Source organism: Clupea harengus, chromosome 17 (genome assembly GCF_900700415.2).
Source record: "Clupea harengus chromosome 17, Ch_v2.0.2, whole genome shotgun sequence".
Lineage (NCBI taxonomy): Eukaryota > Metazoa > Chordata > Actinopteri > Clupeiformes > Clupeidae > Clupea > Clupea harengus.
The window spans coordinates 6,510,657-6,536,605 of NC_045168.1; the positions used below are offsets into that span (position 1 = coordinate 6,510,657).

A 25,949-nucleotide genomic window follows, 5' to 3' on the forward strand; every position below is an offset into this window, starting at 1 on the left:
CGTCTACAGTAGCGAACACCCAATCAGCTTGCAGCAGTTGCCCGTCTACAGCAGCGAACACCCAATCGGCTTGCAGCAGTTGCCCATTTAGAGAAGAGGAGACCCAATCAGCAGAGGACCTGAAACAGACTCTTATCAGATCTGGGCCCGGATCTAAACTGCAATCGACAACAATCTGAGAGTTCAGATGAGTGTGTGGACCGCAATCCTCCGCTCTTTGAGGTATGTCTATGAGTAGAGGGGACAATGGCAGTTCCAGAATTTGCCCACCTTGTGTGAGTTCTCTGGTGTAGACAGAGTGTGCTCGCTGAGCAGTGGCCGCCCCCCTACAGTCACGTCCCAGAGGCACATCCTGGCTGGCCTCTCTGGACAACGGCTCTGCACTGCATGACTCACACGGGCGATCGGAGCTGAAGTGTCCCAAGGTCAAAAGGTCGTCTTCCTTCTCTCCCCCCCCTCCGCGACTCCCCGCCCACCGAAGCCCTCCCTATTCCTGCAAACCTCACCGCAGAAGAAAAAAAAAGGAGACATCAGGTTTTACTTCCGAGCACCAGATGAGATGCATATAAACTGAAAATCCAATTATGAGCATGGTGGATGGCTTTTCAACTTCGCACTCTCTGACTCTAACAGTCTCTGATCTAATTAAGAGCGGACGGACAGAGCCCACGGGCATCAAAAATATACAAAATAAGATAAAAAGGCTGATACATTTCCAATTAATACACACACACACAAACTGCTATCAAAGGCAGTAATTTTATGCAGCATTTCAGTGTTTGTGATGATGTATCAGAGGAGCATGTAAGGTAACGGGTCAAAGTCAGCCACGAGAGCAAGGGACAGAGTTATGTTCCAGAGCCGTATGGATTCCAGGGGTCTGTTGAGCTTTGGAAGGAACAAAGACAAAGTCTCATCCTCACCCGCTGCCCAGGGCACTGCATTCCACACACACACACACACACACACACACACACACACACACACACACACACACACACACACACACACACACACACACACACACACACACACAGATATGTGTACGCACACACATGCAAACTCACACACCCACAACCATATCCAGACACACACACACACAGACATGTGTACGCACACACATGCAAACACACACACACACACACACATCCAGACACACACACACACGCAAACACACACACACACACACACACACACACAGACATTTGCACACTACCCAGGACTCTGCATTCCATCGGCTACAAGCAGCAAGAGCACAGCCTCAGGTCATTTGACTTGGGGAGTCTCTTAGCGACCGACAGACACAGAGGGAGACCTAGGGGGCACACACACACACATAGACACACACATACACACTCACACACACACACACACACACACACACACACACTTACACACACGCGCGCACACACACTTACACACACGCGCACACACACACAGACACTTGCACACGTGCGCATAAGCACACACACACTTAAACACACACAAACATACACAGACATTCACAGACACATACTCACACCGAAAAACATACACAGACACACATACACCCAAAGACATACTCTCACACACACACACACACACACACACACACACACACACACACACACAAGCCCAAGGCCCTCCTCTGAAATGACCTACCACATACTGCCCTTTTGTTTATCACAGTTACTGAAAAGAGGGGGAAAAGAACCAACAAAACAAATTGGACTTAAAAGCAACGACCACGGATCACAATTACACTAAAGGAGTGCAGATAAACTTTACTATGACATCCTATCACACAAACCATGAGAAACATTTTACATCTATAATTGACATGCATATGGGATAACTCCCTAATCTAGGCCACAATGGTCAAGGTCTATGCGTACCTTCCTGAATTATTTAGTATAAGCCAAATATCTAACACACAGCTCTCACTGAGTGTGTAATGGAAACACACATAGAAACACTGATGGTCTCCCATTCATTTTAATCATTCATACTTTATGCAGTTCATCCTCTTTGGGATTTTGACAAGTAAAATGTATCTGCTGTATAATTTAGTCGGTTAGGAAAGTGTCAGTTGGAATACAATTGATCAGTAGGCCTCCTGACTTAGCATTTAGCTATGACATTTGGGGCCCAAGCTGCTAGATTTGGCCTGGTGAGTGGCTTGGGGTCCCTCAAATATATCATCAGTCATTTAAACCAATTAATGACTTCTCAGTAAAAAAAAGAGGTAATTCTCAAAGCCATTTTCTCCCAAATCCCATTAGCAAGAAGGAGAGAAAAAAAATCTGGCCAGTGTCATAAAATGGAGGGATTTTGTTTAAGGACTGGAAGGTATTTCAGACGAGATTACCTGAAGCTTATTTTCTTTGTTGGAAAATTACATTTTGGAGGACTAGCTTTGAGTCACAGCTATATCACACGGCCTTGTGGGTCCTCACTTCCAAGTTTAAGGCGATGTGATCTGCAAATCCTTCGTTATTCGGTCTATGACAAGCATAAGTGTGTCTCTCTAGTGCTTCTATTTGTGTGGTTTCTATTTTTCTATAGACTGATGTGTGTTCTTAATCAAATAGAGGAAATAGGGTCAACACAGCTTCCTCTTCGTACATCTAGAAATGAAACGTTACTGCACAGCATTTAATATTAGTTTTGTATGTGCCATATGCTTTACATATGAGAGTAAATAAATACTGAACCATTGACATGCTATAAAATTACAGGATTATCTTTTAGAAAAAAAACAATGAGTCTATAGAAAAAGAGTCCTTTCTTTTCCATTTAACATGCTCATAGGAACCTTCCACTGCACAAGCAGAGATACGCAAAAAGGTCAAGTAACTTCATCAGCAGCAGCGGGAAATCAGTTCTCACTGCAGATGAGCCCAAGCAACCTGCCAGATATATGCTGCTCGACATATGACCCCGATGAACGACTACGGCAAGAATCAATAGACAAACAGAGCTCAAGGTGTGCTTCAGGAAGCTTTTGTGATTCCGGAGTACACTTCGATATCCATGTCCATTACTCAAATCCAGGGATGCGGTAGCTTTGTCCAGATTAATTGAGAGCCTTGCTAAATGCAAGTTATTTACGTGACAACAAAGATATGGCCATACAAGTCTATCAAAAGGACATTTGCACAGACCCTTAAAATACTAGCTCCTGAGTCTCAGGTTTACCCCAGTGTACACAGAGAGAGAGAAAAAGAGTTTCATTAGGAGCATACAGTGTATGCATGCTAATTAAACAAAGGTCCTTGACAGGCATTCATAAAGAACTGAACCCTCCATTATTTTCTCTGTTCAAAACATATAACTCATACAACAGATAACTGAAGTGGATCAGGCCCTCATCTGGTATGGATTTGGCTCAGAGTCAACTGCTGTCTAATATGAGGCCTGAAGACTGATATGTGGTCTGTATTTTATTCACAAACATACACATATTCCTCTAGACATCCACCTTTGTTTCATTTGTCAAAAAACCTTCCTTAAACCTTCATAACATACAGTTTATGATCATATAAACATTAACATTATTAGTGTGTGTCATTTAATTTTTACAATGGTGTAGTACATAGCATATACCATAGTATGCATTATGCTACCAGTACATAATTTTAATGGCAGTGCAAAATAGCATCGATTACAGCACATAATTACAATAAATATACCAGAAATTCTATGTTTTCTGTCATAAAGCTAAGCTCTCATATAGCTGTGACTCATCCTTCAGTCATACAAACATTCTGATTGGGATCCACTCCCCCCAACAAATCCATGCGGAGCGTAGCATGGAGGCTTTTTGATCATGGAGCCGTAAACACACGGTCCAATTTCCACTGACCAGGGGAGATGCTCAAGAGTGCAGGCTGCACCCTCTGGAGATGGCGAGGTATTATAACTTCACTTTGATTAAAGTTTAATGGATGAACTGAAGCCTGGACAGGGTAGATTGTGCTCACTGTGCTGTTTAGGTTTCTGCATGGATGCTCAGAGTCTTAAATGTTTTGGGGTTAACTCCTATCTACATTCCAGCTCAAGAAAGACTTTTTCATTTTTTCAGAATGGAATGCTTTAAACAAAACGGTTGGATGTAAAAAATGAATAATTTTAAGGTTAAACAGAAATGTGAAGGAAGAACAAGAATAATCACCTAGGCATTTTGGAGTTCAGCCACAGTCAACTAGTGACAATAAATACCATACTGTACATGAAGCATATGCAGTTCAGTATATGCTTCCATCAAAATGGATTCAATTCATGTGTACAGTAAAACCAGATGGCCAAATAGCTCACACACAAGCAGAGGCCCAAAAACACGCACAAACCACACAGGGTCTGCTTGTCTTTACTAACTCTCTGGCCATTTAACCATAGCCAACAACGTAGCTCACACATAGTTCTCATGTATACCTCTCAAAGCCTCATACAGCCCAGATAGTACACATATTTCATAGCATTTCTGTGCCGCTAATAACCTCATTTCAGACTCAGGGAAAATTGGCGAGAGAAAAACTAAGGATTGTTGAAATGTGAAATACACAATTTTCCCTTAAAAGCCACTCCTCAGTAACCCCTTGGCTTCTTGAAAGGAATAGAATAACAAACCGCAGTCTAGTGGTTTAAATGCAGCCCAGTATTTTTTTATTGTGCATTTTCAAATACATTTTTTTTTTTTCATTACAATCTGTGGCTTGGATCGGCCTTTATAGACTGAGGCTACATGGATGCTACAGGGCTATACTATAATTCTCAGATGGTTTCTAAAGGGCCAGACGAGAATTCCTACATGTTTTATACTAGTATTTCACTTCAGTGTTTGTGCGAAGGGTGAACAACTTGCTTGAAATTCTTATGCCTTTGTAAAGATACATATTCACACTCATGCTTAAAAAGAAAGTCACCATTGACGGCATTCTAGAACCCCTTTCCTGAAGTGGTTTTGAGCGTTACCCGGGCAACTACTTGGCAATGAAAAGTCCAAGTATTCTCTCACAGTAATGGATGGTTCTACAAAATTCCGTTTCACCTTAACAGTATAGTCTTGAACCCCCTAATGCCTAAAACCCATGACATGTGCTTGTTCCCAGGCCCTGTCTGTGAGCCCTTGTGCATTTGTCCGGCCCCCAATGCTACTGTATGGCTCCTTGCTATTCCCAGACTTAAGATTCATTGATAGCCTTGGCGGAGTGAATACAGCAACATCTGTCCACCACACGTATGTAGTACATGTGCCTCTACACGGGGAGCTTAGCTTTACATGCGCACAGAGGGCCAGACTCCATGGTTACCCGGAAACACGCGTGAAAAACAAACTCAAGAAAATACTGCTGTGGTTATTGTTTTCACCCGGGCGATCGAGGGGTCAAGTAAAAAAAAAAAAAAAAAAACCCAGAGTGTATGGAGGAGTGTATGTATGCGAGTGAGGGTGCTGAGGGTTAAACAGCGTGAGGTTGTGGTGTGTATTGAGTCTGCCTCGAGGCAGATACAGTGGTCCAACCCCTCCACCCCAGCCCCAGCCCCCGCCCCACCCCTTACCAACCTACTCTGCAATCTTCACCGCAGGTTTTCAGTCACTAACTATGGAAAGCAGGCAACAATATAGAATACCAGAACAACTACACATCTTTCTACAATAAATGCACTTCTATATGTATACTTTTTTTGTATATGTAAAATATGTTCATTATTTTTACATCTTTTTTTTGGGGGGGGGGGGGGGGGGTTAAAGGGGAATTTGCATTCCACTTATATTTATAATGGTCCAAAGCACTTTCCAGCTATTGTCAATATTCTGATCCATTTTGAGATCCATGGGAGCAAAGCTTGAGTATGCACTAGAAAACCACACTCACACACAGCAATGCCAAGACGAGTTCACCAGTGGGTTCAAGAGGAAATCAATGCATACTTTCTCTTAAATACAGAAAATCAGATGCAGTTCACAGCATGTCCCAGTTGCTTTTTAAATAAATTTCACCATCTTGCATAAATAGACCATCTCACTTTACTTGTATTATGGGAATATATATATATATTCCACATCTGTTGATCCATTTGCATACATGTACAAAAATTGATATCAATTTCATATCATGAAATTGTCTTCTTGAAGGGCACTTGACTGATGGGGCACAGAATGTTTTCTTTTTCTTTGGACCAAGTGATCACTGATGTTGGGAGGGGGTGGGGGGTGATATCTCCAGACTAAAGAAAAATTAAGAAAATCTTAAGTTCCAAAGTCATTATAGTTCATTCAAACTCCTATCATTGTATTTCATGGTCACGTCTAATCAACCAACCATATGACCTCTTCTATTCTAGACTATTCTTACCACTGACAAGGGACAAGGCCAACGCGCTGATTAAAGAGGTGATCATCTTAAAGCGTCTGTCCAGACAGACGGATAAAGCAGTTATATGACCATAGATTTTTGACTGTGGCTCAACACACTAGTACATCTCACAAAAAATGAGCGGAATTAATACTTCTATCATTTCTTCACATTATTTAGCCAAACACTGATGAATGTTCAGCACAAGATACATACAGATATATCTTCCCCCCAAGACTTTGTCCACGGCAAATGAGCCTTGACGATTATTTTCATAAAAAGCAATAAAGACCTTTAATTACAAAAATGCCAATATTAATTTATCTTTCAAAAAATCCATAATGCTATTAAGAGCATAATTAAAAATATCATTTGCTAAGCTGGGGAAAATTGCATTTTTCCCCACACGTGACACGTGGAACTTAATTCATGTTTGTTTTCAGGCGTCCGGAACGCAAACATTAGCTCTGAAATATTAATACGATCTATTGTATTGGTAAAAATAAAATCAACATCACAACAGCAGTCCATGCGTCATACATACATGCATCATTACACTCCCCTACAATTACACAGGCTCATCACCTCCTCAGCATTACTGTAGGCTGAGGGAGACAAAGGAACACCACGAATGATAGGTGAACTAATCCCCACAATGCAATTTCCAACAGTGTCCCTCTTTCATTAGCTACTTCATCACCGATAGAGACAGTACATCACTAGACAAACATTAATGCAAATGCTATGTTTGCATCGTAGACACCTAGAGTACATGTATTTTTAAACTAATGGGCCTTCAGCACAGAACATACTGGGCACAACTGAAGTGTGACTGAGTGTAGTATTGAAGCCAAGTATTGAAACACAAGCATTCTTGATTGGTTGGTTCACGTTGTTTCCTGGGATGGATCAAGCCCTTAATTGGTCCAGAGAGAGGAGCTATCCAGGAAATGTGTTTTTATTTGTAGCTTATTTTAGCTCTGAACATTAAGGCATTTCTTTCTTCTTCTTTTTTCTGCCCATAATGGGATTTGATTCCCCTGGGTCGCACATCTCTGAGCCGGCTACTTCTTTACATTACCCATATATGTATGACGACACCTCCCTCCTTCCCTCGCCCTATCGGAGATAAATAATAAATGAAAGTGGTATTTGAGTTCTCAAATCATCGCTTGGGTCAGGAGCCTTTCTTTCAGTGAACTCTGAAAGACGAGCAACACCATCTTGGATGCTAAAGGTTAGCATTCGGGATGGGCACCATACAGTGGCTTGCCGGAGAAGGAAGTTTATAAACATCTAGACGACATGCCACTGAGAGGCTTTTCATAGCTTAAAAGTCTTTCCCTATCTCTCTAGGGCATGGCTAGAAAATAGGGAAAATACACAGAGAAAAAGTTATCATTCTCACTGGCCATGTGTCAGTTGCTACGCTGTTTTTTTGTATTGATGTTTTTTTTCTCTCCATGTCCTATTTATCATGAAAGCCTCTATGAGAAAATGAACTAAATATCATTTTAGCTGCTCAAATGGTTTTAGACTGGGTTGATCTGAAAAAACTGAAGGCAGGCAAATTTCAGAGTGCGAGGAGAAATTCCATTTATTTGTTCAGAAACATGTCAACAACAGGTCATATTTCCAATCAATTCATCCCCATAAGAGACAGCTTGGCAGTGACGCTTTAAGCTGTTTTAGAAACGGCAAAAACAAAATCACATGCATCACTTCATATCACCACATCCTCTGCCAACTGATAAACTGAGACTACCTTTCAGAGCAGGCCTGGACACTCATTGAACCTTCGGCCTGCGATGCCCTTGGACACTCCTGATGTAGTGCGACCATCCATCTATTCATTAGAGGCCATAGAGCTCTGTTATTTTTGGAAATGCTCATTAGCTGAGGTCAACTAATTATTTGTACACTTAATTAAGGTCACAGCCCCCGTCACTGTGCCCATGGAGCTTTAAACGTGATTGGGTTAAACACTCTTGTTCGACCCATTTCATCATTTGTCTTTGGGGTGTAGTGGACACACAGAATTAGCTCCCTGGCAGGCCATCAATGGCCTGTCAATCCAGTCCTTACGCCCATTCATCTGCAAGGATCTACAGAGCCAGGGGAAAAAAAAGAAGAAAAAAAACCCTGAGCAATGAATTTAGAGAAATGTGCAAACAGGAGGAGTCCACAAGAATGAGTTTTCATCAGGGGGCATAATCTGGTGAATATATTCTAACGCACACAAAAGGACTTCAGTTTGTAAGATGAGATCACGTATTTCTCCAGTATACATGGCATATATGGACATCAGCATCTACGCTGCACATGGCTTTGATTTGGTTCGCTTTCATTGACTATTTCTAGCCTAAAAAGAACAATATATATCTCTCTTAAAAGAGTCTCCTCCTAAAAAATTAAGTTTCAGTGAAACCGCAACTGGGTTGGCACAGATCTGGACTATCCCACACTGCTGAAAGATTCACTTCAGCCCACCTTCTTTATCCTTCTTTTCTTCCTCCTCTGGCGTTTTTCAGAGCAGTACTTTCCATTGACCCAAATTGCATTACTGCCAGAACCTCCCCAAATTGCATCAAAAACCCAGTTTATATTCCCACAGATGTCTAACAAGCAGCGGATATGGTGTGGGATTATGGACAGGGGAAAATCAATGGGCTGCTGTCTCTGAGGCTTCAATATAGATCATGAATCACGGCGAGGAAGTAGCCCATGATGGCGGAGGCTGGCAGTACCGGGTAGGAAGTGTGCAGAGCGTGTAACTTTAATGGACTATTGTCTTTGGCCGGGGCAAACAGACAGTCATTACTGTCTACTGTGTTTTGCATAATGACAGCAATGCTGGGGCCCAAGCCCTCAATGATAGGGTGCAAAACTGGACAAGTTAGAAAAAAAAAACAGAAACACAACAGTCGATGGTGTCTATTCCTGCGTATCCGTGCTCCCATCAAGGTGTTTATGAGGTTTACAAGGACGCGCGTGCAATTCAATAGTGTTTGGGATCAATGTTTCACTCGAGAGAGGCACCTGGCCCACAAACACAAACGCTAAACTGGGAGGAATCTCGATCCGAAGGCTGAGCATCACAGCTTGCACCCGATCTATAAAGTCAATGGGTCTCCTTTACATAACACACCATATCAGAGTTCCCTCATCTGGTTTCCGTTAACACTGTCAAGTGTCAACGTCCCAAAGTGCCATCTATCATGTGTGGGACGAGGCAGCAGGGTTTCTCCGACACTACGCAAACCAAACATGACATCTTCCTAAGTCCGAACACTACGGGAACAGCCCACAGCTCCATGCCCCCTGACTCGTTATCCAAAAGATTGGTATTGAATACCTGTCAAAGGTTACATTGCCAGGGGTCGCCCTTGTGCCAGGGGGAGGGTGGGAATGAGGTCACTCTGCCAAACGACCATGAAATAAAAATAAAACACGCGAGAAGACGGTGCCTTCTCCTTTTAACATGTGGTAAAGAAATACAGAACAGTAAAGCTTCTTCTCTTCCGTTAAATAGACATTAAGCACTTTCATTCTGGGCAAGACGTTGAAGTTCGTTGAAGACGTTGAGCTCTACATCTATAGGTGGAAAAGTCTTTTTCTTTACAATATCCTTTCAGACCGAGAACAATGTCACTTGAAACCTGGCTTAAAATTTGAATGCATTTCATTTATAAAAGACGTGATTACATCATGGAGATAGAGATTGAAAGACACTTAACTGAAAAAGACCTCTAGGTAATTGGAAAGAAGCCGGTTTTGTCCTTTGTTCTATTGCTTTTAATGCCCGGAAATTATGTATTGATAACGCCTGTATTAATGTACCTATTTCTCCCTCTCTCTCTCTCTCTCTCACTATGTCTCTTTCTGTTTCTCTCTCTCTCTCTCTCTCCAAAGGACAAAGTATTGTGAAGGTCATCTGGTTGGAAGGACACTGGAAGTGATTAATCTGTCAATCTGCATCAAAACCTCCTTCCGCCAGCCCTCCCTCTCCCCTCATTCCCCAACACGGAGAAATGACAGGCTCCCCATTGAACCCTAAATGCACTGAGACCAATTCTGATTCTGTGCTGTGCAGCCATAATGTGATGACGAGCAGAGAGGCGGCACATGAAAATGACTTGTTGGAGCCTATTTTACATCTGGGCAACACTCCCAGGGCACTGCTCCTCCACTCACAGACACACACACTCACACACACACACACACACACACACACACACACACACACAGACAGACACGCACGCTGCAGGTAGCAGGGCCATTCTGACGACACATGCACTGATTACAGGCTATTTGGGGACCCTGATGCACACACCACCGCACGTCATCTTGTTTTTAAAGCGGTCACCCTGTCACGCAACTGGAAAGGATAAACACAGCCCTGTTGTTCACACAGTGAGTGAATCAACATGGCATTTGAGACCTGAATATGCAAGTCATACACATTAGTGAAGCAATACTGAGTGCAATTTCCTGCATATTCTAAAATGGCTGCAGAAAATCACAACAATGAGGACAACAACAAAAAAAATTACAACTAAAAGCCATTTTAACAACACATAAAATTAATATCCCATCAACAATAAAATAGATGCAGTCATTAACTAGATCCACACATGTCATTCACAAACGTGCCCATTGCACTGCAAACAGGTAATGTCAAATGTACCTTATAACAACGCACGACACCTTCATACTCGATTTGATCGCGTCGCCCTAAACAGACCTTGCGCAGAGCATCGCAACCACACACTGTTCCAGCCTGTGGCGGCAGCAGCAGCGCTGTCCATGTGGCATCAGTGCTGCCCCTAAGTGCAGGGGTACACCACCAGACTCAGCCTCACAGCCCATCTCTCCCCCCCCGGCAACCTACTGCTCCAGTGACAGCGACTCAGTGACAGGAAACTGGGGAGCTGGGCCATGGCGGTGTCTGACAGGCCTATATTTGTAGCTGACCTATCTTTGCTCGCCCTGCCTCTCCCCCTATCTATAGAAGAGCTCTGGCCCTCACTGGATGATGTTGGCATTGTGTTTTCACAGGTAATCTACTGTCTCTCCTCTCCACCACGCCTCCTGCCACGGACCAAGGAGAGGGGATGAGGGTTTGGTCAAAGGCAGGTTTGGTGTCAGTGGTCGGCATAGGTTTGCATCATCAATCCACACCACATTTTACCTACCATCCAAATTATGTTTGGGAGAAATGTATCCAGGGGTTAAACTGGGATTTGAGTCCAATGTAACCCCTGCATGTGTGTATCCATAGTTTTACTAGGGGTTGGCCATACTGAAGTAACAGCTGGGATAGGTTGAGTTAACAGGGAGCAACAACGCTTTTTTTTTTTTACGCTGGCCAGGCTTTCTAGGTCCTGTCACAATGCCTCTTTCTCGATCTGTCACCACTAATATACATAAAAACAGGGAGCTGCCATTTTGAAATAACTCTACAGAATACATGAGTTCTGAGGCTGCAAAATCATAGGTTGTCCTTATGCATTCTCAGACTTGCTATTGAGACTTTGAGAGGTGACTGGAAAATAGAGAACCTAGAGGGATCAATAATACTTTCATTGTGTCATCCGAACAGACAAATACTCCATGGCACAACAAACAAAAAATTACTAACAGCTTACATGAAAGAGAACTAAACAAGCTCAAACTGGACAGAGAGTGCCTCTTTGTTCTTTGTTACCCATGTCTTGCTGTTGCTTGTCGATTCCGAGAAATGGAGTCAAACTGGAATTTTTATTATTTTTCATCGCTATGAAGTGCCTGCTCCAGAATCAGTCACAAGGACTTTATTTTCCTTACTGCCACTCTTTCGTATAAAGGGCCTTGGGAACTCCCTGTCTTTGTGCCGGGCTTAATCACTGGAGAGATAACAAGTCCCACCCTCTAATCCAATGGACATTAATTGCAGATGACTAGTATACTTTAGTAAAACTTCAAATCTGTCCAAGACGGGGACAAATCCATTAGAATTTTATTAGACCTTAAAAGAGTTATGTGATTCCCTGGGATCCAATCCGCATCAATCAGCCATGTTAAATTGGATTCCTGAATAGGGAAATCCCTTGGGGAGCTCGATGTTATCTGGATCAGATGCAGTGAATTTTTTTTTTCTTTTCTTCTTCTGCTTCTCCGTCTTGCAGTGCTCTGAGCTCACCCAGGTTGTGTTCGCACAGTAGTGAACCAATAAAACCATAATAAGTATTGATTAACCCATTATCGTGTAGCATTCACTGTCTTAGGGCTGGGACTCAGCACCTACGGCTACTACCTACCGTTGGTGAGATGGTCTCGGACCAGTACACCACTCAGCTATGGGTGACTGTCTATGTGTGTGTGAGTGAGTGAGTGAGTGAATGAGTGAGAGTGAGAGAGAGAGAAAGAGAGAGAGAGAGTGTGTGTGTGTGTATGTGTGGGTATGTAGTGGGTGTTACTTCAAGACATCCACACCACCACCAGCTGATTCAGGGAAGCTTCTTCATGGTGGATGTGGAAACACTAGTAGATGCATCACTATGTGTGTGTGTGTGTGTGTTTGTATGTGTTTCTACCTGAAATGTCAGTTGATCCACTGTTGGCTTATTATCAGCAGATGCATTGGCTTTGGTGTCGGAGACTAGACTGCACTAGACTGTACGTGCACTGTCTATGTGCAGTTATACCCAAGGCTTTAACGCTATATTCAAGCAACTACAACCAAAGAACACCACTAAATACTACTTCACTAATACTACTTGCCTACTAAATGACACTTTAAATGCAACAGCCTTTATATTGTGCAGAAGGTAATATAAATGTATCAGATGCATTCATTATACAAACAATAGGCGAATGTTGTTGTGACTGCAGAAGAGATGGAATGGGTATTTATGTTATACGAAAGTTCTCCTCCCTTTGGAATAAGAATTCATTTCATCAACATGTTGTTTTGTTTATGACCAGAGGAATTAAAGAAAGGCCGTCCTTGTCTTAATCCTTCATTTGTCTGTGTGTCAGTGCGTGCTCAGTAAAATGGTGTTTACAAGCCTAGTATGCGCCACAGGCTCATTTGGTGGTGCCATGTCTGCTCCCTCAGTGGGCTGCAGCGAGCGGCTGAGCCAGATAAACAGAGATCAGGGAGACAAATGAAGCTTGATTACAAGGGACAAGGTCATGAGGCGAACGGACACAGGTCGAAGACGAGGCGTCAGAGTGAGCTATCTCTTCGCACTGCCGCAAATTACCATGCTTCACTGGCTCTGCTGTCCTTCTCATTCAGACGCTATTTGCTTAATCTGCGTCTCGGAAGCCAAGAATTAGGGCCTTTTTTCCTTACTTTCTTTTTTTCCTTTTTCTTTTTTTTGAGTAATGTCACACATGACTTCAGAAAAATTTGTCCAATGATGCATCAGCATGTTTTGAATATTTGCGGTCATTTCCTCAAAAAAAAAGAAATCTTCTGATTTAGTGATTTCCGATACATTGTCACGACAAATTACCATCACTTAACAAGATCCCCGAGAAGCAGGGCTGAAGATAGAGACAAGTATTAATTTAGGATTTTGCAGAAACTGACACTCCATCTTAGAAGCCTGAGGCTTCTTACTTATTACTTGAGATTCCCTCTTGATGGAAGAAATACTGTCTCCATAGCAATTACCTAAGTCTTTTATCAGTCATTTCAAAGACGGAAAATTAGAGCAATTGTGTCAGGCCAGTCATATGGGCAGAAATTGCACTCTTATTCAGTCCACTTATGCCTCTGACTTTGTTCCTTCATGATGGCTGCTATTGTTCACTCCTGTGCTTTTGAAAGCTTGATTGGACTGGTGCAGATGTACTGTACCCAAAAGGGACAGCTTTTGTTTCCTCTACCGTGGCTTTTTGTACTGCAGGCCCTAATTGAATATAAACTACCGCCATGCTTTTTGTTTACATGCCAGACAACCTTTAAAATGCATCACATCATGTTGTTTTTTTCTCTTGCAATAAACTAACAATAGGTTTTTTAAGTACTGTCTGTATGACTGAAATATCTGTTTTCATCAGGCTGAGGAAAAGAGATGTTATACTCACTATACCCACTACTTATTTAAAATTATGTTTGAAAGATTTGCTTTCTTATTAGCAGTGCTTATTCCTATTTCACCCTGTGCCAAAATACATGGCAGAGACTGTTCTACTAACTCAAAAAAACATATGTAAAGTGAACTTTGAAAAAGAAACCATGTCATCTGACAGAATATGGGTCACAATTGTTTGAAATGGATAACTCGTCTTCTTCGCACACATCATAAAGGAGAGTCAGTGGTGATTTTCTTGTTGGAAACCGTAAGTCTAACACGGCTTAAACGCTAGCTTGGGACCTGCCACGCTAATCTATTCCCAGTTCACTGCCCGTGCTCCCTTAGTCTATCTGTCTTAGCATATTGATTTCCAAGCTGTCTTATTGGTTCCTAACATAATTACACCAGGGGTAGGTCTCTCAGCACAGCTAATACATGTACATGCCATGATATCTAGGGAAGCTTATATTCATGTCATTTAGCCCCATGGATTGGGCTGGCGAAAGGGCTTCCTGCCTTCACTAAGTAGTGAATCTGAGGCTTTTTTAACTCCAAAGAGGGTATTAAGAGCTGTGGATAGATTCTCAAACCATCAATACTCATTAAATAAAACAATATATTACAATAAAAAAAGAAAATCAGACAGTCATTTCCAATCCACACTGCAGCATTTTGTTTTGTTTTTTTTTCTTGTTTTTTTTCTCTCTCTCTCTGTCTGTATTCTCTGTGTGAGCATTTGTTTTTCTGTGTGCAATTAAATTTTGCTTTGAGTTTCAACTAGAGCGATTGAAAGGCAGGAGAGTGATGCTTGTGTCTCAGCAGCTAATCTGAATAAGAGGCACTAAGGAGGCATTTACTGGGACAGACCGCAAATAGCTCCCCAGTGTCTATTCTCACAAAATTAGCAGTTTAACAATATGATCACTTAAAGTGCCAGCCTGATTGCCTCGCACACAATATGCACAGCTTGTCAACCGTAGGTCATGTTTCCCCCCACCCAGAAAAGGAGAGGGGGAAAACAGAGAGAAAAAAAGGGGAAAAAGGTCATAGCCTATTTATTTTTCTTCGCCTAATTGTTGTCAGTGTCTGACCTGAAACTCCAAGACAGTATTTTTCAAAGTCAACGCTGTAGATGGTCTTATCCATTTATCAATGTTTATCCCAAACCCGGCGGTGGTGGTGGTGGTGCCTGCGTAGGTCTGTTTGCACCTTAATTCGGGTGATTTTTGTTGTTAATGGAGCAGAGGTGTCTCGTATATTAGGGAAGCGCTCGATTACAGGGTCTGATAGAGACGGATCGGAGCGCAGCCATTGGTCACCCCGGGCAGGGGGATCCAAAAAAAAATACTCAAAGCCCCATAAATGAGCCAGCATTACAACATCAACAACGAGAAAACAATGGCACCACCACCAACACATAAACAAGTGCTATAAACTGTAATCCATTATATTTCAGATTTTCATTAATCATTCTGACACGGCTAAATAAATAATAGCAAAAAAATGTCTATCCACGATGTGCCACATTTTAGGAGCCATTACTGAAGTCAAAAGTTGAATAAAGCAACTACACATGTCATCAAGGCAGTGAGTGTCCTGTAAGCGCCGAAGGCACTTGAGTAGTTCTCTATAAAGCTTGACAGATGCAGAGAATGCTTGTTTAAACAATACTCACTGTGCGGTGCGTAAGAGTAAGATTACGACTAACAATCAGTAGTGTGTACCTAAGGTGGAGGCCAGACCAACTCAGCTCCGTGCAAACCACCCGTGGCTTCTGCCAACGCCCTTTAAGACAGCAGCCGTCGCTGGAGTATCATTTTTTTCCGCAGGACTAGTAAGTGTAAGTCTGTATTTTCTCCCCTGAGGGCTCCCTGGGTGAGACTGCCAGTGGTGCCGAGCACAACTCTGCCTGCCTGAATGGAATTTCTTTCTCTCACTCTTTTTTTTTTTTTTTCTTTCCTCTGGCCGAGCCTCTCTTGTGGACATTCCACTAGCTATCAGATCACACTTCAGCCCTGCATTCCTGCACCTTCTCACTGCTCGCTGCACCAAAGGATAAGCACAATAGCACCAGCGGCGAAGATTCCCTCCTCCACCGACCCACAGAATCGTGTGTATCAGGACCGTGACACTAGAAATCCACACACACACCAGACCAAGAACTATTGGTTGGTTTAAAATAGATGCAGAGGTGTATTTATTTGGAAGTGTTTTCAGGCAAAACTAAAGAAGAGAAGAGATGAAGGAACAAGCTGTGAAGCAGAAGTTAGAAAAAAAAATTCAAATGCTATGTATAGTCTCATCTTCAGATGAGGCCGTCTTTTTTTTAATAACTGCATTGCTGTCCTCTATTTAATCGATTTTCCTATACCTATTCCCTGTGATGGATTAATTTTTATGGGGCACAACACATTTTTGTAAATGACTTTCCCTTAAACCACCCCGCACTCTCTAAAAGCCTAGAGGAGAATAATGATTTTTTATAAGATTACTGTTCTTTAAGATGCATTAGGCAAACAACAGGAAATAACACTCGGTAGCCAAAGTAATGTGATCACGTCCCAATTATAACACTTATGTACAATAAGTGGGCTTCTGTGTGGCAGGGAGGCGAACACAAATCATCATTACGTTTCTCCTGCCATGTGGGACAGAAAAGCCTCAAATGCATAACGTGCTTATCCGCCATAAACAAAACGTGCCAATTGTCCCAAAACTGTCGGGCCGAATTTGCAAGGAACCGGCTAGGACGACACGACCACGTCAATCATCTTTTAAAAGGCACTGTGAAGGTTGAGGGGTTATCAGACCATCACCCCCCCCCCCCCCCCCATTCTCCTCATCACTCCCCCCCCCCCCCCCCACCCCACCTCTTATGCCCAGTGCACCTCGATCCCACCCCGCTCCGACCCCCCCTCCATTTTATCAGCTTCTCCTATTAGCTGTCTACTGTGCAATTTGCAAGTCCCATGACACACTGCATGCTTTTAGATAGTCTACTTGTCAATGCCACAACATAACCAAGGGCATCGGTGTGGAGGGGATTAGCAATTCCCAGACAGGTTTGAGGCTTCAGGCTCAAGTCTCCCAACCATGCAGCAAATATTGTTACAGAAGGCTCAGAGTAATTGCGCCATACGGCCATCATGCCACAAGGGCTGCAAAAAGGCTCGCAAGAACACAGTGTCGCCATAGCAATACAAACATCAAGTTCTGTTCCTCTTGCTTTTGCCATCCCCTCACCTGCATGCACGGCCGTGTGGATCCTTCCGGAACAGAAGGAGAAAGGGAGACCAAAGATAATGAAAGTAAACACATAGGGGCCCAATACCAGGCCCTCCCTTTCAAATGAACTTTTTGAAATGAAATGGCGGTGGGGGGTGGGGGAGGGAGAAAAATAAAATGTTGTTCAGAAAGAGCAGCCCTGCAGGGAGAGTGTCTGAGACACAAAGGCTGGAGGATGATTGAGAACATCAAACAGAAATGTCTTCACCCTGCTGGGTAAGCCTCTATGCTGGCCTGAATTAGAGATGTTCATTGGTGTCAAAGAACTTCCACATCACGCTTTAATGATATTCAAGTATCTTTCCTCTTATGCATTAGCCATTCATATATAACTCTGCATCCAACTTATACAAACACTGAGGACTTCTGCGTTATTTCTCTCTTTGTGGTTTTAACAAGGTTCCAGGGGACTTCTTTTTTTTCCAGAAGTGGTGCTCGTGTATGGTATGCATTTGACATCAAAGGGGGTTAGATTCCTATCCGGCATTTTGACCAAAGGTCAAACTGAGTCGGATCATGGAGTGCCAGGCATTTGGACAACAGCAAGGTAAAGGTTGCTAGGTTCGACACGGGTTGTGGAAATCAACACATCTAACGTCTTCTCTAGGCTTCTAAGTGGCTGATTCTTCGGTGATGACCTGTGTGTGCACTCCCCTGATGTGTACGGGTGGTTAAAGCAAGCAGGAAGAATCAAAATGAGTGAATATGTGAAGAAGAAAAAAATAAATATATATATATATATATGAATACAGATCAATAAAACATGTCAAAAGGGATTGTAAGCCTCCAAGCAGAAAGTATTTCTCATACCCTGAAATGAATTTCTTTTACCAAAATCCAGAAAACATGCAAACAAAACCTAATGAATAAAAACTACCGGTATGTAACAAAAGAGCTAGACAGTGGACAGTAAACTTCGTATATGTTAAATATTACATTAAGGGCAGTTTGACCACAACCAAGTAATCTGAGGCGAAGCATTACGTATTAATGCTGTCTTTGTCATCTATTTTAAAATATGTTATTGTGGTTTTGCCCTTCTTGTTGTATACATGTTCCTTGCTGTAGCTTTATCTTAAGTAGCTTTTGGTTTTGTATTCAGTTATCCAGTTGGGCTATGTTTTAGGCTCACTCGCTCTCTCTCTCTCTCTCTCTCTCTCTCTCTCTCTCTCTTGCTCTCTCTCTCTCTCGCTCGCTCTCTCTCTCCATCTCTCTCTCTCTCATCTCTATCTCTCTCTCTCGCTCACTCGCTCTCTCTCTCTCTCCATCTCTCTTTCTCTCTCTCTCTGGGTTTCGCGTAGTGTGTGAAGAGAAAAGACTGTGAGGACAGTGATGAGGCTACTAGCTTGATATGTGAGCAGCTAAATCGAATTCAGCTCTCCGACATTAACGTTTTCTCACTGATTTACTCTACTCCATCAGAGACCAGTTCAGTTATCAGAGCTCTCACACACAAGCTCATGTACTGGTCACACTGAAGGACTGCGATGTCCCAACTAGGATGAAGGATCCGGAAAGAAAGAGCCTACCCATGATACATATTCACAGCAACGTCTCAGAAAGTGACAGACGCAATATGTTTTTTGCTTACTCATTAATCTTTTAAAGGCAGCACAAATGCAATGCTCCAGTTGCTGGAAGGCCCATTGGGTGATGGGATGGAGAGTAATCTGTGTTGAAGTGGCTCAGAGATGGCTATGTGTGTGTATGTATTTGTAAGTGTGTGTGTGTGTATATATGTGTGTGTGTGTGTGTGTGTGTGTGTGTGTGTGTGTGTGTGTGTGTGTGGGTGTGTGTGTGTAGGTATATGTGTGTGTGTGTGTGTGTGTATAGCTCGCTGTAATTAAGAGATATGTTGAGGGCCCATATGGCTACTGGTTCTGGTTCTGGGCCAATCCCTGGGCCAGATCCGCTCTGGTGCAAGCTGCCATATGCAGAGTGTCCTGGGACGGCCCGTAAGACAACGGCAAGACTACCTAAGAGATGTAAGTCAGAACACAGCAGAGCAGGAGACTGACATTTGTTTCTGACAGTGTTATGAGTAAACTACGGCATGCTCCATATTTATCTGCGTCCTAGCATGGCGCAGGGCAACCATTGGTATGCCTCCTGACTAAACAGTTCTCTGCTTCATGTTAGTGTTACTGTTAGATTCTTTTTTTGTTCTTTCAGCACTTTTGCTCTGTTCGTGGGTAAGCTTGTGATATTCCTGAGTGTTTCTTATCCCCCACAGTGAGTCGTACTTCAAAAAAGCCTTCAGAAAAAAACAACAACCAATAAAGGTTCTTTGATTCAGGGGTGACTGCAGTGTCAGCATCTCCTTGATGAGCACAAAATCCTGTCATGTAAATTTAGTAAAACATCAAATTACAAAAGGCAGACAATGTTGTCTCCGTCCTCATGCCAAAAACAAAGAACAAGAAAAAACAACACAGCAAGGATGACAAAGCAGCACATCAGTGGTGTCCTAAAATATGAATTTGTAATTGCTGAATAATAAGTATTACTAATGTTAGCCTTCAAATGAATGTAAAACAGAAGGTTTCTTAGTCTTGTTCTCAAAGAGAATTTGTGGTTGACTTTGACCATAACGATCAGAATCACCAGGGGTACATGAGTGCATGAAATGACACCTATGTGGAGAATGTCTACTATGTCTACTGACCAATGCCGCCCTGAGATAAAGCCCCAGTGAAGGTGAACCTCATCAAAACACAGTAAGGGAACACCAAGCAGGCAAAGCCAGACTTAGGGCCAAACCTCTGTTCACCAGCAGCTGAGTCTGCTATGGATTTGGACCGCATCGGTTACAGATTTGGCTACTATGTGTGCTGTGACGCCAATTAGACCCGTCTGTTGTCGACAGTCCACTGTACACCCACCTACTGCAATAAATAAATAAATACATTAATAAATAAATAAGCAAAAGCCAAGTCCACTGGCCTAGATCCCATCTGGACCAGAGGTCACAAGCTTGTATAATCAACCTGCCCTCTAACAATAGGACTGACTCTCATTTCAACACTTGCCTAATATTATTCAATACTCCCCTAATATTATTCACCAGAAATGCATGACTCCTGTATGACTCCTATTTCTAGCAGTGACAAACCGTTAATGACATTTCCATATTTTTTCTCCAGCGGACAGTGAGTTTGGGGGGACGTGAGCGTGAGACGTGATGAACAGGCTTGTGCTTCTTCCCTTCCAGGGCTCAAGGCCATTTATCAAGGACAAAAGGGCTCCAAACATGGCTGCCAGTAATGGATGGGGCACATCTTCCCCTTTTGTGACGATGTGAAGAAATTAATTAAAAAATAAAGAATAGGGGCTCCATTCCTCTCTGGCACATCATTCATTACAATTGTAATTGCTCTTCCCCTGTTGCAAGTTAATTCTTTAAACATGGTCTTACATCAAGATATTCTCATTCTCACAATCTATAATTCATTGTATACTTTGAGCCAAGCAGAGCTGTTAAATATTTAGTGAATCATTGCCCTAAACCTAATCATGCAGTAGTTCATGCAGGCATGTCTTTGCATGTGTTGAGCTTTTATTTAGAGGCATGTTGCATTTGGTAATTATTTATTTCCACTCCTTTTAACGCAAATTAACATCACACCCCCTGTCATAATGCACTAATTAGTACATATTGTTTGGTGTAACAAAGTGCACAGGGAGAGTATGTCGTGATCTGAGAGGCATTTAGTTGTAATGCATTTTTAAGTGAATCTAGTTAAACATTGATTAACCATTCTTGTTGCATATTTGTTTTTCCTCATCTGCTGACATGTTCTGCATCCATACAGATGCCCGTTGGTGCGTTTCTGCACACAACGCATGAACCTATTCCTGACGCGCAGCAGGAGGAGACACGACAGTGAGCGGCAGGAGACCATTCACTCCAAACAAGTGAAAGAAAAAAACACAAAAACACAAAACTCTTCATAACAAAATGTAAACTTTGTTTGAATTGCCAAATGATGTTAAGGCTTGGCCTGGGTGGATGTCTGTAAACAAATTGTATTTCAAAACAACAGGGTGATCCCCCCTCCCCCTCCCCCTCCCCCCCTCCCTCGGTGCCCCCCCCCCCCCCCCCCATGAAACAAAAAGCCCTCTCTGCCTGGTGCTGCTGAGTGGGAGTCTATAATGTGGGGCTTTTAGATGAAGCTAAAGCGCTAAAGACACACACACACACACACACACACACACACACACAAACACGCACGCACACACACACACAGACCCCAAACAGCCTGCACCTTCATATTCATTGGCGCCTCACCTTGGGTCTTTTTTGTCCCTAAACCACAATAGTCATGATGTGTTACAGCTTTGGTGGGGTGGGTTGGGGGTGCTGCCTCAACAAAGAATAATATCTGATCACACAGAAACCACCAAAAGACTCATTCGCCTTTCAACAAACAGGAAATACTGCGACGAAAGTACACAGCTTCATTCTAAACACCCCATTTGAATGATTCATTCGGAGACACTTTCCAGTTGATGCATAATTCATTGCACTCCCGTCAACTCTCTCTCTGCTGTCAGGTAACAAACAATGAGTTTTTGATGTGAATAATTTAATGTCTCCAACGTTGTGCTAACATTATCCACCGAGCACACAGCTTTTCATTAAAACGCTTAATTTCCCAGTAGAATGCTCCCAACATAAGACAGACAGACACACACACACGCAAGCACACACACACACACACACACACACATCTCCATGTACTAAGGAGGAAAGAACTCCTGCATTCTGACGCAATATCCCGAAGTAAGGCAGGCAATAGCAGTGTCTCTACAATTATTCCATTGTCTTACATGTGTGATTGTGAGCAGCACACACCCCCAGCGCTGCTCTGCCTAAGCTGATGGCTTCCTGCTGTCTACCCATGGTATCCCCATGGTCCCGAAGCGTTCAAGGGCAGGATCTTGACACCCAGTGGCGTGATTGCAGCGATAACAAACTACCCCTGGTGTGGATAATACTATCCCTGAGTCTCCCCACCTCTTCCCTGTCCCCTTCACTCCCATCATGCACTGCATATGTTGTTGTGTCCAAATGCGAAGCAATTAATGGATTGAAGTCCTATACCCCCAGTAATGGTGGTCTATTCTTTTCCGCGGCTATCTCGGAGCCCAATCTCCATTCAGAGCACACAGAGGAATATTATCTTCTTCACGGCGGAGGCTGAGGCCATCCATACCGTTCATTCTATCAGCGCACAAAGAGCCACCAAAATGGAAATCAACCTGTCAGGAGACATTTTCTTTAGTTTCATTATAAAAGATTAAAAAGATGAAGGTTTCTGCCAGATCATTTGAGGTACGGCTCCCATAGAATGAAAATGTGCCATAAATCTAAGATGTGGAAATAGATGTTGGGGAGAGGTATTAATACTGTATTGTATAGATAATTGACGATTTCCAAGGAAGCCTCCAGAATGGTTCTCCCCTCTTTGATTCACTTTCATCACATAGAAAGTGAGCCCCTGATTGCGTGAAATCACCAGAAGTACCTTCAATTATTGGAGGCAGTCAGTGGTGGAAATGGTTTGGTGGAAACGAAAAAGACTGCTCTCTGAAATGGTGAATGGAAGGCCCAACTGGGCGAGTCGAGATCTTCATACGGTTGAATAATGCTCATTATTTTGTAAGTACTACTGTGAAACCTATAGCTTGTGCTGTAAAATAAGGGATTTGGCCTTAACCTGCACCTCAAACATGCAAGCAGTTCATCAGAAAATGCATAAGTAGACACAAGCATGCATGCATGTACACACACATCTACACACACACACACGCGCGCGCGAACACGGACACACATATACACACACACACACACAATGGCTTCCTCAATGACCAGTGGATTTACTGGACTTTATCCTACCAAAACATACGAACAGATTTTTCACCAAGCACCAAGATCTTGCTGTCTGTTTGTGTTTACCAGATCACGGGCAGAATAGTGCCCATTTCTGGTTCATGTTAACCAGGGGCTTAGAGCAAAGAACACACAAGCATATATATATATATATAAGAATGTGCCTGAACATTGAACAGAGAAGAATGGACAACAAAACAAATTTTGAAAAGCCAGCCAATAGTCTCTGTGAACATGAGATGTTCTTCATGGCCACAGAGGGGATCATCTTTCCATCAGAGTAATGAGAAGATATATATTGCAAGATCCTTGCTGCTCTCTGTTCTGGTTCCAGGCTAATTTCAGATGTAAATCCTAAAACACATCTATGGTAATACACTATCCTTCATGATAGGTGGGTAAAAAAAAGAGAGAGAGAACCTCGGTTTTATTTCCCCTGTTGGACCTCGAGTATTTTCTCGTCTTTGTTTTAATTAAAGCCTAGTCCACTGAGGGGAAGTCACATTACGGCCGAGGGGAATTTTTGTAATTATTTTACCAGTCAAGATTGAATCTGGATGATTGCTGTGCCTGGGCCTCAGACACCATAAAGGCAGCTATATTTACTTGGGCTCACGATGGTGAGTGATTATTGTTTGCCCATGAAATAAAAAAAAGAAGTCGTCGAGACTAAACCATGCAATACAGGCTCTAATGAAGGGAGTCATGGAATGGAGATCGGTCTTTGGACAAAATGCCTGTTTGATCTTTGCCGGCGCCCCTCGTACTTGGACACTGCATATTCCACCGTACATCACTGAGGATAAACCTCTCAAAGGCTCAGTGTCTTGGCTTGATTTACTGCATATAATATTACCAGCTCTTTGGCTGTCATTAATGTGTTTATCGCATCTATGTGAAGACATGAGGGTGTGTTATGAGTGAGTAAATGTATGTGTGTGTGTGGAGATTGGAGACTGGAGTTCAGGCCTTACATTCCTTTGCTCAGCATGTCCCAAGGGTGACTACAGAGAATAAATATGCCTGAGTATCCATCGTATACTCATCAAGCTAATGTATGCGGTTTAATTGAGCATCATACGCAAATTTGAGTTATGGAATGCATCTAACACCAGTGTAAGCGGGTTTTAAAACCAGATAGGTCTCAGAAGTATAAAATATGTATAATTTCTTCTCTACTTTGTGCAGAAAAAAACATCGTTCTTTGGATGATAAAATTACAATTCCACCATAAGAGAAGAGAGGCGCGTCTGTCATCGCGTCTGTCGTGTTGTTATTTCTAAAGAAATGTGGAAAAAAGAGCAATTTTCACTCTAAGGGAATTGCATTTCTTTTATAGTGTAATCCACCAGATGGATGTTTCCTCCAAACCTCCACGAGAAATACAAGCTTTGTGAAAAGAAAAAGGAGAGAAATGGCTGACTTCAGTTTTAAAGTATTCCAGCTCAACAACCACCCAACCCCCCCAACAGGCTCTTCCCCAGCACCATGAGGGGAAATGGCCCATGGTACGGCTTCGTTTAATTGGTTTATTGTCTTGAGGTGCCGGTGACAAGAGAGGCCGTCGGAGGCAGGCTTTCATCAGAGGTTATTCTGTGAAATAACTAATTTCAGCTCCGCGCTCCCAGCACAGACTCGCCGGCTCGACCCGCTCCTCGCGCCGCAGAGGAAGAGGAAGAGGAGGAATCTCCAGAGGGTTCATTAAGAGACTGGCATCCCGGCTTTCCAAGTCAACAACTAAACACGGAGCTAACCTTTACCGCCGGCACACCTCGTGACTCCGCCGGAGCTGACACACATTTCTATGTCCTGCACATAATGCAGCTTGCTACAAACGATGTCTGGGAGAAGCACAGGCAAGGCAAGGCAGGCCTTGATTCATTAGACCGCCGTGGGCTAATTCAGTGGGGAGGAATCACATTAGACAGTTCAAAGAGGCAGACGCAGGCAGGCAGCACGTCCTCGCTCACTCTCTCGCCAATACGTTACACTTCGCTCGCGCAAAATATTTTGGATGTCAGTTATGCTGATGGGAAGAACATCATTGCTTGTTTGCCCTCCTGGAAATGAAAATCGTTTCTTTCTCTTTTTTTTTGGCGGGAGCTGTAAATGCGTGTTTATAACAAAGCTGTTCACACTTAAGAACCCAGGGGACTTTGCACTGAAGTATCCAAACACAGTTTTATATGAAACTTATTAGATGCATATACTTAAAACGTGGCTAGAGATTTGGGGGAAGTAGATCAATGAAGGGATAAATAAAGTTCTAAACAAATTCTGTCGTGGCGACGGACAGAATGCATAATTCCGGAACGGTCATCGGATATAACAACTACTAAATGTTAATGTAATGGTGTTCACGACTAG

The 25,949-nt window shown here is 42.8% G+C and overlaps 1 long non-coding RNA gene across 1 annotated transcript in view; it reads right to left on the reverse strand.

The window, feature by feature from the left end:
* Window positions 1–7,906: 7,906 nt before the first annotated feature.
* Window positions 7,907–25,949, reverse strand: part of LOC116224490 — a 90,912-nt gene continuing 72,869 nt past the window's right edge. The window contains exon 4 of the long non-coding RNA XR_004165607.1: window positions 7,907–8,440. This is a non-coding gene — a long non-coding RNA (uncharacterized LOC116224490). The remainder of the gene's footprint in view (window positions 8,441–25,949) is intronic.